General features: G+C 42.7%; 1 protein-coding gene across 6 annotated transcripts in view; it reads left to right on the top strand.

The window, feature by feature from the left end:
- The window catches only part of CABIN1 (calcineurin binding protein 1), a 107698-nt gene that overhangs the window by 61314 nt on the left and 31787 nt on the right, over positions 1-14597 (top strand). The window lies entirely within an intron of this gene.

A 14597-nucleotide genomic window follows, 5' to 3' on the forward strand; every position in this document is an offset into this window, starting at 1 on the left:
AGTTCCCTGTAATTGCTCTGTCAGTCTTTTTCCCATCCATCCTTCCTTGCCGAGATGCATAAAGCTACATTGTTTTGTTCCTATATCACCTAAATTAAGCTTAAAAAGCAGTAAATGTTAGCTGTTTCTACAGCCCTCATTTGCACAGTGTCTCCAACTAATAAAAATAAGAAAATAGTATATAATCTTTTACCCTTAATCAGCCAGAAGACTTAAATAGTGTCCCAAATACTGCTCAGTATAAAAGTAATGAGTGAAAAGGCCTTTGATTTTACGTGGTGTTAAGTCTGAACCAAGAATGCTGGTGGGATGGTGCCAGCCATGCTCTGCAGGAACTGGAGCAGGCAGTGCTGGGAGCAGGACTGCCTGAACCAGGGCTGCAGCTTATGGGGATGTGTGTGGGTGCCTGTGAATAACTCAAGGACATTTCTGACGTGAGCACCAAAGGTTTAGTCCCTTTCTATGAGCACCAGGTGGTTTTATCCACTTACTTTTCACAACCCTTCTGAATTTGGAGCATCTCTGTAACATGTCCCATAGCCAGAATGTGAAAATCTTGTGGCATGTTGTTGGTTCCCACAGGTACAGGGGATGCCACTTACCCTTCATTGAGCAGATGTATTTTTTACCTTAGGTAACTAATTTGGAATTATTTTGCTCAGTAGCATTGTAAGTTATGTACACCTGCACATGCAAATATTCAAAATTCATTCTGCTTGTGATGGTTCAGACAACTGACTAATGTATGCTGTAGGAGTCTGCAATGCAAACATGGGAAATACCATGGTGATTATGAAAATGCTGGTCAGAGAGATGAAAAATTGATAAGAAACCTTTGGAATTGGACAGAATCAAAGATAATATGTGGTAAAAAACCATATCCTTTTAAACTTTAAAGATAAAGAGACAATTTCAAATTAATGAACACCAACAGTGATTTAATTCCAGGTACAGCAACTACTTAATTTGCATAAAAAATGACAATACATAGGAAAAAGCCCCAGTGTAATTAGGGGAGATAGGAGCTCTACTGTGACTAAAGGAGCAGATGAAAAAGGGCAGGTCAGAAAGAAGCCTATTTGCATGAATACATAGAAAGTAAGTATTCATTCCAGTTCTGTATTTAAAATGTAAATCTGTGTTATGCAGTCAAAAGAGTAAAGGTTAATGGATTTTTGAAATGGTAGTGTCAAAACTGTGTTGTTAATCAATATAGAGTTTGTTATTGCCTTTGGTGGAAAGGTGTGAGAGGCAATGAAGACATGCGTTATTTTAGAGAGTGGTAATGCCCATAGTGAAATCTTAGCTTTAAAATAAGAAAAACTCTCTCTTACAGTTTAAGTGGAGACATAGATACAGGATACTGTTGATTAATATAATTTTATAGAAGGTAAAGAGGATAGCTAAATTATTCTTTAGCTACTTTTTCAAGATGCTGTTAAGCATAAAAGTATGTATATGATGTATGCAAACAAGTAGGAAGTGGCAAAGTGGCTTTCAACGTGAGAACCCTTGAATTGCTGTGCTAAGAAAATAGGAACATGAAGAAATGAAAAGATGGGTTAAAAGTGGCTAAAATGATGGGAAAAGAAGAAAATGTTAGCACCTGCCTTCTACCTAGCATGTGGGGACTGTCGTAGTTGAGAAGCAAGGTATTAAACCTGAGGTGTTAGTAAACAGGATGGATTTTGATCATTTCAGAATAATCCTATTAAGTGGGAGAGGGAAAAAACCAAACCAAACCAAGTCCCTGCAACGCTTAGAAAGGCAAGGAAGAGGTCAAAGCAATTGCCCTGTTTGCAAAAGTGAGAGAAAGGAGCAAGCAAAGATAAAATGTTTAAACTTTTGAGATGAATGTAATCTGGAGCAGAGCCTGGATCAGTGGCTGGGAAAAGAAGATAGGTTTAGCTGTGCTAAGCTGAGATTGAGAAAGATGTATCAGTGAGTTTGTGAGGCAGGATTACATGGACTGAGGTCGGCAGTGCACTGGCACACGTTTTGGGTGGGGATTGACGAAATAATCAAAAGTAGGGAGAGGGAAGTCCAGGGGAAAGGACAAGGGGCGATCTTTGTTTTTCCCTTCAAATAGTTTGAGAAAGGCAGAAGGATGTAATGAAAGAAGTGGCAAAGGACTGGTGCGAGAACGGTGCCAGCAGCACCCTCGGTACCGCAGGAGCTGGACAGGGGACGATGTGACAGCGGCAGCACGGGAGAATGGTCCGAGGCCGCCGCGCCGCGTGTCGGTGCCGTGCGGGGGAGCTGCGGTGTGGCCCCGCGGGGGCGAGCGCACAGCGGTGCGGGCTCTGCCGCCTGCGGGGGCGGCCCCGCGCCCGGCCATGGCGGCAGCTGCGGCGGGGAGGCGGCCGGTGGCGGGCGGCCGCACTCCGCCGCTCCGAGCATCCCGGCGGGCCCCGCCGCCTCGGTGCTGCGGGCAGCGCAGCCAGCCGGCCGCGCCGGGGAAAAATAGGTCACGGACGGGCCTTCGGTGGCGGCGAGGTGAAGGGCGGTGAAGCGGCACCCGCGGGGTTAAACTGGGTCAGGGAATATTTCGGGAAGGTTTGGCGGACAGGTGGGAGCAGATAACTGGTTTTTATTAATGCTCGCGAACCGACAGCGGCAGCTGTTCGCTCCGTTGCCCTAAGCGGGATGGCTGCGAGCCAGGCTCGGCGGTAACCGGCACCGACATCCTCTTGTCAGGCACGGCCGGCCCCGGCCCGCAGCCTCCCGGCGGCGAAGACAGAGGGAGAAATAAAATAAATAACTATCCGCGGCGGCAGGAAATCCGAGGTATGCGGCTTCCAGGGCTCGGGCAACTCCGGTGCGAGAGGAAGTGTGAGCCGGGCGGGGGCGGTCAGGTGGAGGCGCGGGGGCGGCGCGGGGGCCCGAGCGGGGGCGGGCGCGCTCCGGCTCCGCGGCCGCCGGGGAACTCCGGCGGAGCCAGCCCGCGCCTCGGTGATGGTGAGTGCGGGGGGCGGCTCGGGGGGAACTTCCCCCACGCACACGCTCCCACCGCCGCGCGGGGAGCCCGGGGCCGGCGGGCGGGCCGCCAGCGCGCCGGGCTGCGGGTGATGCCCCGCGGGGAGGCCGGGAGCTCCGGCGGGGACAGATGCGGTGCTGGAGGAAGTTCGGTGTCTCTGCCCGCAGCAGCACATACAGCTGCCGGCCCCCCCTGCGCTGTAGGGCGTTCCTCGGTGTGCCGCGCCTTGCCCTCTCCCATTCCGCTTGCTCCCGGGTACTCAAACCCTCCGGAGCAGCTGGCCGTGACCTGAGGGGAATCCCTTCCCCGATGCTGGGCGGGCTGCGGGCGCCGCTTGGCTCATCCCAGCTCCGAGCTGGGGGGAGGGATATGGGATCTGATGACATTTGCCGTCGTGGTTGAGAAATACTTATTTCATTAGTTCGGTTCGCCTGCGGTTAGAGGCTGAACAGAGCTGCTTTGCTGCACAGGAAAATCCTAAGGGCGATGGGAAACGGAGGAGTCGAGAGAAGTTTGGAAGGGGGGACGAAAGGGTGAGGGATTTTTGTTTGATTCGGTCTGCATTGTTTGGTATTTCTCCTTCCTCCACCCCCTGGGTGGGATGAATTACTTAGCACCCTCGTTTTCAATCCAGCCCTAAAGCTTGTGAGGGGCGGCTTTCATGTCTCGAAGAGCGAAGAGCCGGTAGGTCTCTAAGAATCCAGTCTGGCACAGAGCAGCCCAGCTGTGCTCTCTGCTGTGCGCTCCCTGCTCTGCTACGAGAGCCAGGCGCACACGGGAGATTCCCCTGCTTAACGGTGACCTAACAGGAAAGCCTGTTATTCAGTGTCTATTTTGCATGAGCTACTATGCTGTAACAGTTGCTGCTTCATTCAGCTAAGGAGAGAGAGAGGATAAGAGGATTCCAATTTAATTAGCAGTTTGTTAAAAACCAGTCAGCTTTGTCTGGTCACGTGTTTATAATTTTAGAACGTATGTCTTAATTGCAGTAAATTCTGGTATTGTGCATAAAGCAAGTGCTACACATGCTGTTTGCGGCATTGGCTGTGGCAGCTCCATGTTTTTATTTTTTTAATTTACTGCAGCCTCTATTTATTTGTGCAATGGCAGTTTTTTGAGTGTGCTGGGGGCATTTTGCATGAAGCAGATCTAGGAATTAAAGCATATGCTGTAGAGGATTTTATTACCCAGGGAGCTGCAAGTTGTGTCTTTTCTATTGGAGCATATTCAGGTTGACATCTTGAATACCCAGATACTGTTTTCAGTAATAGGACTGTTGTGTGTTTTTAGCATCTTTATTGGAGTCTGAAATACTCTAAATGTTGAGGCCTTCCTAACTCCTCCTCCCCCTCAATAATTACTCCGGTTGTTCTCAAATAATTTCTATCTCACAGTATCGCTGAAATCAACCACCAGCAGACTGTGCCCTGTCTTCTGCTGATCTGAGACACTGCCGTGCCCTGTGTTAGATTAAGCTGTTGTAGTACTGCTGCTGGTTGAATATTGAAGCTCCCCTGTGTATACTGTGATTTATGTTACTGTAAATAAGGTAATTGAATTATTGCTTCCCTGCAATGTCTTGTTCCTCTGGTGTTATCAAAGATAAGTCAACTTTAGTTGGGGTGCTAGGCAGGCTGCTGCTTAAATGTTTACTTGAATTAAGCATTTCCACTAACTCTTAACAACTGGATAAAGAACTGCTTTTGCCTTTCTGAGGAAGCCCTGGGAGTGTCTGGAAGCAAGACAGCATAAGGTGTTAACACACATATATGTCCTTCCCTCAGAAAAAAGGTAAAATACTTGAAAAACAGAGTTAATGAAATTCTTTTTTGCTGCATGAATTCCTGTATCAGAGGAGAAAAGATACATGAGATTAGCTGTGGGGTACATAACAGAAGGAGATTTTTTTACCTTTTATAGCCGTCAGGATTCCTTCAGGGCCTCCACTTGCTAGACAGAGAAGGGAAGTGTTCTGTGGATTCTGCTGTAGTGAGGGAAAAAGAGATAATGAAATTAATTACTTGTCAGCTCCTAATGGCTTAATTTGAGGCTCTTAATTGTTGGGGATGAAATGTGCAAACTCATGTAGAGCTTTAGTTGTTGGAGAGGAGTATGTCTTCTCCAAGGCTTAAACACTGCCTATGTCTTTTTCTGGTTCATAACCTCTATTATGGGGTATTTGTTTCTTACTACCTATTTCAAATAAGCTGCTTCCTGCCCTCAACTTCAGCTGACAAACCGTTTGAAATCCAGGATGTGTACTTCTGTCATTCCTAAGCCAGTATGAAACCTCAGACAGAGCTGTGACCTTCCAATACGAATTAAGTCATGTGTTTACAAACACAAGTCTTTCTAGAACTGGCATTAGAAAAAGGAGTAGGGAACCCTAGTCAGATCTTATAGAGTCTGGTTTGAAAGGCTTTTCTGCTAGCTCCTGCTGTCACTTTACCTCTGTTACAACTCTAGAGGAGTTTAAATTTTTGTTCCCTTCAGCTTTTCATTGCTTTTTTTCTTCTCAACATTGACAAAAGATTCAAGTATTTCTCTGTGCTTCCAGATTGTGTGCACATACCAAAATACTAGCCTGTCATGGAACATGCCATTCTTGTCACTTTGCAAAAGTGTTTTCCAATAGTGAACAGTTGAGTGTATTTTTTTTTAGTACTGTTCCTGGTATTTATTGCATTTTATATTTCATCCTGGTTGGTAGTGCTTGTTTATATTCGTGCTGTTAAAAGTGCTGACAGTTCTTCATTAAGTTCCAATATGCAGCTCGTTTAACTTCTGAAAATAACTTCACAATCTATTCAGTGAAGTTCACTAGCTTTTTTCATAATCTTGATTTGTTCCTAAATAAGCTGCAAAACCCTTTACCTTGGTGTGTTTCAAAGTCTGTGGCTTATAAACTACTGAACGTGAATCTAAGGTCATAATAGCTTTAAAGAAAATTGCCAGGACCTAACCAGAGTAGTTGTTACATATGGATTTGTCACTTCTGAGTAATGACGTGGCCCTTTTCTGACCAAGTTTCAGTATGTACAGTACACAAATCTGATTTTGTGTTGTGTCACCTTGAACCACTTACTTTTTCTTACTTACTGGGGTCAGTTGAGAAAAGCTACCCAACAGGTCACTGAAGAAGAATGTACTCTTTTGAAAAGTGCCTAAGTGGCCGCCAAGGTGATGTGGCTGTATGGTAACTGACAGTACTCTGAGGTAAAAGTGTTTGTCTGAAAGATGCATCTTAGCCAGCAGGTATTTTAAGGAGAATGTTTCTAGGTAGTTTTTATGAAGATGTAATTTTGTATCAAGGTAAAATTATAGTGATATATCTTCCAGTTTTAAAGATCATTACTTGATTGTATTTTATGAGCTGACACGTGATGCTGCTATAGAGGGTTTTCTGTTTTCAAAAATTGTGATGGAAATTAGTAGCAAGCATTCTCTGGACCTTTTGATTTATGTTCCTTCAGGCTCAAAGATCTCTTTCAGCAGGATCTCCTAATGCCATGGATTCTAGTGATTTGGTACTGACAAGAAAGAACACTGAGTGCTTGATCAGTATTGTTTTCTGAAATGGGCATTTTCCTCTGTGCTGCTGATCTAACCCTCTAGCTTTTGATGTTTTCTGAGACTTTAAGTCTTAGCACAGTGATATAGCTGTAAAATGTAAAGGTGGATGATGTCACTTTTTCTAAGCATTTTATGAACATGCTGAAATATTTTGCAAACACTGGGATTTTATAGACTCTCATCTTGATATTTTACTCTGTGTGTCATTATGTTGAGGAGAGTAAAAGCTGAAAGACACTGCTGTCAGTGCAGGGATGCTGGATGTCAGCTGTTGGGTGGGAGTGGGCAGTTAAGCATTTTGTTTGTTGAAAAGCAAGCGATGTAGGATTGAAGACCAGTTTGTGTTGGCATAAAAACTGGAGTATTTTAGTAAAATAACTTTTTAGCACTCTGACAGCCTAGTTTAAGATACTCAAAATCAATGAGTCTTTATGTATTGGATAATCAGTAATTTACATCTAAAACTTGGTATTTAAGTAGGTGAAAATGTATTTCTTCAAATCCTTCAAGTTTGAAGGATTTCAGGCTGAAATAGTAGAACACGACATCCTGTCCAAGGAGGAGACCCTTACTGCAGTGTTACAGCATGAAGAATCTCTGAACAGCTCTTAATTCCACATTAACAGTGTGCTGAATCTCAACAATTAGCATAGCACTTAACGTTATGAAGTTCTTGTCCTCCTTTCCTTTCTAGTATTGTATATACTGCACTAGATGATGGAGGCTTTGTTATGCTGTACTGCCCATGCCATCTTTTAAGGCAGGAGTGTTGTCAGAATAACCTTAATAATGCTCTGTGCCAGGTTCACTATTTTTGGGTGCTACAAGATGTAGTCAGAAATGATAGCTGATAGTTCTGTGTTCTGAAGCAATTTTCAATTTTCTTAAAATTAGGCTGAGGTAGAATCACAGAATTGTAGAATCACAGAATAGTTTGGGTTGTAAGAGACCTTTAAAAGTCATCCAGTCCAAATCTCCTGCAAAGAACAGGGACATCTTCAACCAGGTGAGGTTGTTCCAAGCCCTGTACAATCTGACCATGAATGTTTCCAGAGATTGGACATCCATCTGCCCACTGCTCTGGGCAGTCTGTGCCAGTGTTTTGCCACTCTCATTGTGAAATAAGTTTTTCATTACATCTCACCTAGATCAGTCCTTCTTTAATTTAAAACCATTGCCCCTTGTCCTGTCGTGACAGGCCCTGCTAAAAAGTTTGTCCCCATTTTTCTTAAAGGCCCCTTTTAAGTATTGAAAGGCCACTGTGAGGCCTTCCTGGAGTCTGTGTTCCCCAGGCTGAACAACCCCAGCTCTCTCAGCCTTTCCTCACAGCAGAGGTGTTCCAGCCCTCTGATCATCTTTTGTGGCCTCCTCTGGACCCACTTCAGTGGCTCGATGTCTTTGCTGTGATGAGGACCCCAGAGCTGGACACAGTACATCAGGTGGAATTCCCCAGGTAACGTTCCTTCTGCCAAATAATACCAGTTACAGTTCATGTACACTACTGGCTGTTTACTTTGTACCTCTGGGGAGATGGGGACAATCACTGTAGTGACAGAAGCGTTTGGGTGAAAAAAAAAAAATCTCAAAATCCTTAAATTTGCCATTCTCTGGGAACCAACAGTTTCTCCCAGCTCTGTGTTAAAGCCAGTTCTCTGGTTCTGCAGCACCTCCTTTAGGAGTAAGACTGAATAGTGGGGCTCAGCCTTGGTTTGCCACTGATAGAGACCAGAACCACCTGGTTTCAAGTTGTCATTTATGCCCCCTAACATTTGTCATCTTTTATGACTTAGTCATCCCTCTTTGTGCTGAAAGGAAATACGTGTTTGTAGCTTGTAATTCATCTCATCCTGAAGTGGAGCCAGTAATAGCTCAGGTGAGCCACATCCCCTAAATGCCTTTTTCCCTCTGTAAAAGGTTTCTGGGTGGTGCCATTAAATGTATGTGTCTGTATCAGAGATGTGTGGAGTTAGATTAAATTAATGCCGCATGTTGTAAAAAAAAAAAAGTTTGCTTATCTCTTGAGGGGGCTAATGCAGAAGCCCACCCACTTCCAGGCTGATGGGTGGACTGTACCAAGCTTGTTTCATTAGCTTTGAATACCATTTGCATCTGATGCCAGGCAGTCTGGTTGTAGCAGATACACAGAAAGTTCTTAGCAGAAAAATCCTCTTAAAACAAGGAAAGGCTGTTTATTAGGTGAAACCAGAACCCCTGTCACTGTCTAGATGTGCCCTGCTAGCCATTTATTTTGGTGGTATAGAAGTCTTCCCACATCTGGCCCCAGAAAATGACTAAAGAAATTCAGAATTCTGGTAAAAGGTTTTCCTATAAAAGATTTCATATTCTTTTATTCCGTTTCTGCATCAAGTTATTTGCGTGTTAGAAGATTTAGAAGCAGTCTGTGTTCTCTGGATTTCTGTGCTTTATATCCTCCCAAAGAAAAAATTCCAAACTCTTTGAGATGGGGACATGACATAAAACCAAAATGTACCCCATAAAAGGATACTGAAGTAACAAAGGCAGAATCTGAAATTCCAACATGGATGAGGAGACTCTCCTCAGTGTTTTCTGTTGAGTAAGTGGAAGTGCCTGACTAAATCTCTGGATGACTTCTGCTCTTCTTCATCCCTTTGGCAACCTTGAATTGTCTGCAAGACACAGTGAATGAAACTTAACTGCTGGTAATTTACTTCCAAACCAATCCCTTTTTTTCTTTCTCCTAAAATACAGTTGGTAAAAGGGAGGAGCTTACAGAGTAAAGATGATAAATATACTTAAGTAACTTGTTCCAAAGTCTTTTTATCAGTAACTGACCTTCCAGCTTGAGAAGTTGTCCAGCTGCCCAAAAGGTAACCTTTGTTAATGTTGGCAATAGAAAAAAGGGAAAAAAAGTCAGTGTTCTACAGCTTTATCTTCAAATCCACTTTTGCTTTAGCATCCCAGATTTGCAGGTTAGAGGACTAAACAAGAGGGAATTCTTAGAGTACACTGGAGAAAAATACTGCCCCGGCACTGTTGGTGTTAACGTGGAAAAGCAGTGCAGGGAGCAACCCCCTTCATCCAGAGGATGATGCATTATGCACACACCTTCTGTGTTTCCTGGATTTTCATGTGGGTGATGTCTGCCTGAGGCACACTGCTGCAGAGCTCCGGAGGGAGTGCAGCTGTGATACTGTTTGAGCAGGATTGCACCTTCAAAACAGGTTTTAAGAGACTGGTCTGTTGCTTCTCCTTACTTTTCTTTGTCTTTCTTTCCATCATAGCCATGCAGTAGAACGGTTTCTTTATTTCCTTTTGTTACAGTCTAGTTAGCTGTTTCCCTTTAAAAAAAAAAGTGATGGGACTTTCTGTTGACATGGTTGTGAAATCACATGGTACATGGGAACCATCTGAGTAAAAACTCCTCAAGCCTCCTGACCGGGTGAACATAAACCTCTAGATTCTGCCTGGCAAATAGCCAAACCCAAAGCTCTGCAAAGGCCATCTGTAGGCCTCAGTTTCTGTTTCATTAGTTCCACCTGAACTTCTAACTCATCTTCTTAACAAGGCATTTCTGGTTTTATGTAATTGCTTATGCAGCAAGGTAATCATTCCTTTTCCCTGCCTCCTGTGTGTATGTCCCTGACTTATGCTCAGTCTCCCAAGTGGCTGTGGCTTGGGTGTTCTTTTCATAGGGTTAAAACTAATGTCAAGTCAACTGTAAAATGTTCTGGAAATTGAAAAGTCTGAAATTTAAGGCTCTGCAAATACATTGTATTTTGAAGAGAGAAATAAGAGGTGAAAATTGTCCATTATGTTTCTTTATCTGCATATGATGATTGGAACATGTGGAGCACTTCCATTTGTCAATATTTTTTCTTACTGCTGTCTTGCTGAAATAACCTTACAGAATTCCACAGTTCTTCCAAAATGCATACATGCTGGTTTTTTTATTTCCAAGTGGGTGTGTATTTAAAAGATAAGAAAATAGGGAATTGACAATATTTGCCTTATAGACTAGGAATTGTAATCCTGCTTGTTCTTGGCTTACTGAAAGGAGGTTGCTGCAGTTTTGCCTTTATTTCTGTTTCTTTTCTGGGCCGATAAAATATAATTTATTTATTATCATACTTTTTTTATATATTCTGTTACTGTACTATGTAATAACTATAGTCTGAAAAAGTTGGTAAGATTTTCCTGAAATTGGCTAAGTTACAGGAAGCAAGGGTTGCTTGATGACACAGGTCTCTGCAGATAAAAGTTTTAATACTCTGAATGTAGCTGCTTTCCTTTCTTGATACTTTTGTGCCCACTCGCATTCCTGTTCACAGAGGCAGAATTGTTCCATTACATGCTGAATAGCAGTGTGGATGAAATGAGGAATTGAGGAAGAAAAATAATAGAATTATCTGTAGAAAAGAAGAAAAGTCCAAATCAGGTGACAGAGTAAAATAATAAGAGATATGGGAGCATGTTAAGATTGGATGAGGAAAGATGGTTTAGTAATTTGCTGAATGGGGGAGGGGGCAGTGGTTTTAATGGTTACACTCAGAAGTAGCAGGAAGTCGTGAGTCAGGCAAAGACACACTCCCCAACTTGAGCACTAAATAAAGCAATGCTTACAGAGAAAAGTGGGGATATTCAGGGGTCTGTGGTGTACCTTCTTAAAATAGAGAGGTCTCAAATCCTGTGTGTTGAATCTGTTCAGCTTGAACCATACTCCTTTCCTCTGCAGGCACCCAGAGCAAAACATTAAAATGATTTAAGTAACTAAGAAGACAGGACATGAGTAAAACTAGTATTTCAGTATGTTGTGCTTAACCCTGTATAAAAGCAGAGACTTTAGAAAGTTTAGGAAAGTGTGAGCTTTCCAGGGATTATACAGCTGTGCTTATTTCAACTTCATGACTTTGAAATACCATGTAGGATGTTGCATTATTAATTGGTGCCTTCCCTGCACCACTTAATTAGTTAGTTTGCTAGTTTTGTCACACTTTCTAGCAATCTTAAAATAATATTTAAATCATATTTGTTTTTACTAAGGGCTCTTAGCAGGACATTACTGAGACTGACAAATAAAGAAGTGTTTGGTTTTGGTTTGGTCTCTTGGAATCCAGTTTGTTGTATGTAGTGCAACTTGAACTTCCTGGACCCCTTGGAAAAAAAAAAAAAAAGGATTAGAAAGAGGGAGTTAAGTAATGGGAAGTCTTTATTTGTAGCAGTGTGGGTTTTATGTGTTTGCTTGTTATATGTGAATTGGATCATCTGAGGCATGACTTGCGTTTCTCCATTTCGTTAAGAAACAAAGCCACGGAGCACTGAGAGAGTAAAGTTTGATCTCTGCTTAGAAAATGGCTTACCCTGGAGCTGTGCCGTGGCAGCAGCAGCCATCCCCAGGGAAGTTTGGGGTTTGCTGGGATCTGTCAGCCTCTCCTCCTCAGAGAGGCATTCCTAAACCCCAGGGAATCCCCTCCCCTAAAGTTCTGGAGTAAGCAGCGTGGAGGAATAATAAGCACTTCCTTCCTTTCTATTTTCAGTGACTGAACTAGAAAGTACCACAGTGCTGCAGCTCTGCTCACAGCACCGTCCTCTTCTGCTCACCCACCTCCCGGGCCTGCAGTTCTGCAAGGGGAGGCAGAGCAGCAATTCCAAGCTGAAAAAGAATTGTAAAAATGTCACCAGGATTATGGTAGACTGGCTTCATTATTCAATTTTGTATTTAATGTAACATTCAGTATTAAGTTCTCTGCAGGATTTTCACTACTCCCAGATTTATTTTTTTCCTAGCAGTGTGTGTCAGGCTTCCCCCGCCCCCACTCTTGCAGCGTGTTTGTTTTCCCAGGAAGGCATGGAGAGCAGCCTGATGTTTTGGATCTTGAGAGGCATTTTGGAGTTGTTGGAAGTGTCTCACTCCTTCCTCTGGTTTGGTGTAAACAGCTCTGCTGGCTGTGGCCCCAGGGAGAAGAACCTTTCAGCAGGGGGAATGGTGGCCAGCAAACAGGAGTGGGCGTTGGATGTAAAATCCTTTTGGTGGCCAGAGCTGGAGACATTTTGTCAGGTACTGTGAGTGGCGATAACCAGTAAGAAAACCTTTCAAAGAACTGGAAATTGTTGTCAAAAGGATCTGCACTCCTCTGTGAGTGTACTTTCAAGAGAGGTACTTTGCTAACAAATCTCAGTTTTCAAGTGATGATATAAAACCTTTTATTTTAGTCAAACTGAATAATATTTCCTGGTCTTCTCCCCAGTTATATCTTTACAAGCTTTGCATTTGTATATTTCTTAAGCTGTGTTAAAAATAATAAAAACCTAACATTAAGCTTCTTAAAAAAAGTTGCAGTGTGTGATCTGAATTCAGAAGTATTCTTCCTGAAGTTTATTGATATTTAGGAAGGAAAAATTAATACCTGATGGGCTTTGTTAATCTTCTCTTTGGGAGAGATTTAAAGCAGACATTCTTTAGATTCTGACTGAAATCGCAGTCTTAAAAGTTCAATATGACTCATGAAATAAATTCTGATAAACTCACTTTAACATCAGTGTTTTGCATATTGCTTAATAAAATCACAGTGATGGAATGAAAATTGCTCTGATGGCAGGTTTCTTTCTGCTTTTGGCTCGAAGCTGCCTGTGGAACAGGCAGGTATGTAACATTGGGCACCTATCTATTGCTGTTTTGCATTTATAAAGCTGCAAGTCAACACATGAAAAGTTAGTGACCTTCCTTTCAAAATCAGTCCTACTTTTGTAATTGCAGTGGTAAACTTGAACACCCCTAACGTGAGTTTTAATTTAAACTCTTCTAATGTGCCCTGTTGTAGGAGCATTCTTCAAAATACACAACTTTGTTTCTATCTGAGGGACTTTTTCCTGGCTTTCTGGTGCAGTTTGTATATTCTGTCATTGAAAATGGTTCTAATACATTATTGTAATTTCCAGGGTAGCATTAAAATGTATACATGGGACATGTGAGAAGGAGCTGCAAAATTATTTCCAACTAATTCCAGATACGGTATCTGATCCAAGTGATCCTCCTGATTCAAATGAAGGATGAGATAATGCTGAAAAAGACCAGGAACCTACCTACGCACTGGCAGTATTCCACTCCTACAGCATGCTGTAGTTGACCATAAATTGTTTTGTGTAGTTAAATTGGCTAAGTAGGTTGTTGCAATGTGGTGCCATTATGAGGCATTCACTTGTTTGGGATTTGGCAGAAACCCAGTTTACATACGTGCAGAAAAGCAAAAAATAGCAGCTCCAGAATGTGTGTTTCATCTGTAGCCTGAAAGGAAAGCCATTGTACGGTTTGGGGGAAGAAAAAGCATCTCTATTTAAATAGAAGTATGTACTGGTTTACAGAACTGTTAGCTGCATGATCTCTGTGTGCTTGTGAGCTGCTGAGCTCCCTGAGCAGATGAGCTCTTGGCCACCAGGCCACGGGAGGTGTTTGTGAACATTGGTTGTTGGGAATAGGAGGAAGCGATGGTTGTGCCTGGGGCTTGATCATGGTACGGGTTTAGGTACATTCTGGAAAAGGAAAGCTACAAAAAAGAGTTTGAAAGAAAGCTTCAGGGAGCAAAGAGGAAGAACAGCTTTATTGTGATTGCCAGGGAGTAAGAGTAGAGAGCATGAGGAAAAGCAAAACCAAGAAAATTTGGCAGATTAGTCTGTGCATTATATCTAGTTGCAGCCATTGGTTTTTTGCTTTGCATGTAACACTGTTACATGTTTTTTCATGTAAAAACACTGATACTAAATGATTGATATTTCTGTGTTGTTTTTTCCTGGGTTCCTATACATCTTATGGAGTGGAACTACAGATTTTCTGCAGACATGCAGGGGTAGGGTCCATTTTAGGGGGTTATGGGTCTGCTTTTCTGGTCAAATGTCATTTGTGATTGCAGTAATAATTTTCTTTGCTTCCACTTTGTATTAAGTTCTGAAGAGTTTTGATCACACTGAAAGTAAAGCTAAACAAATCGAAGCAAGGCCTTTAAACAAGGATAAAGGAGTAAATATTTGTATATCCTGCTCTCTGAACAGGTTTGGAAAGCCAAGCTCATTC

The sequence above is a fragment of the Aphelocoma coerulescens genome, chromosome 15 (assembly GCF_041296385.1).
Source record: "Aphelocoma coerulescens isolate FSJ_1873_10779 chromosome 15, UR_Acoe_1.0, whole genome shotgun sequence".
Taxonomy (NCBI): Eukaryota; Metazoa; Chordata; class Aves; order Passeriformes; family Corvidae; genus Aphelocoma; species Aphelocoma coerulescens.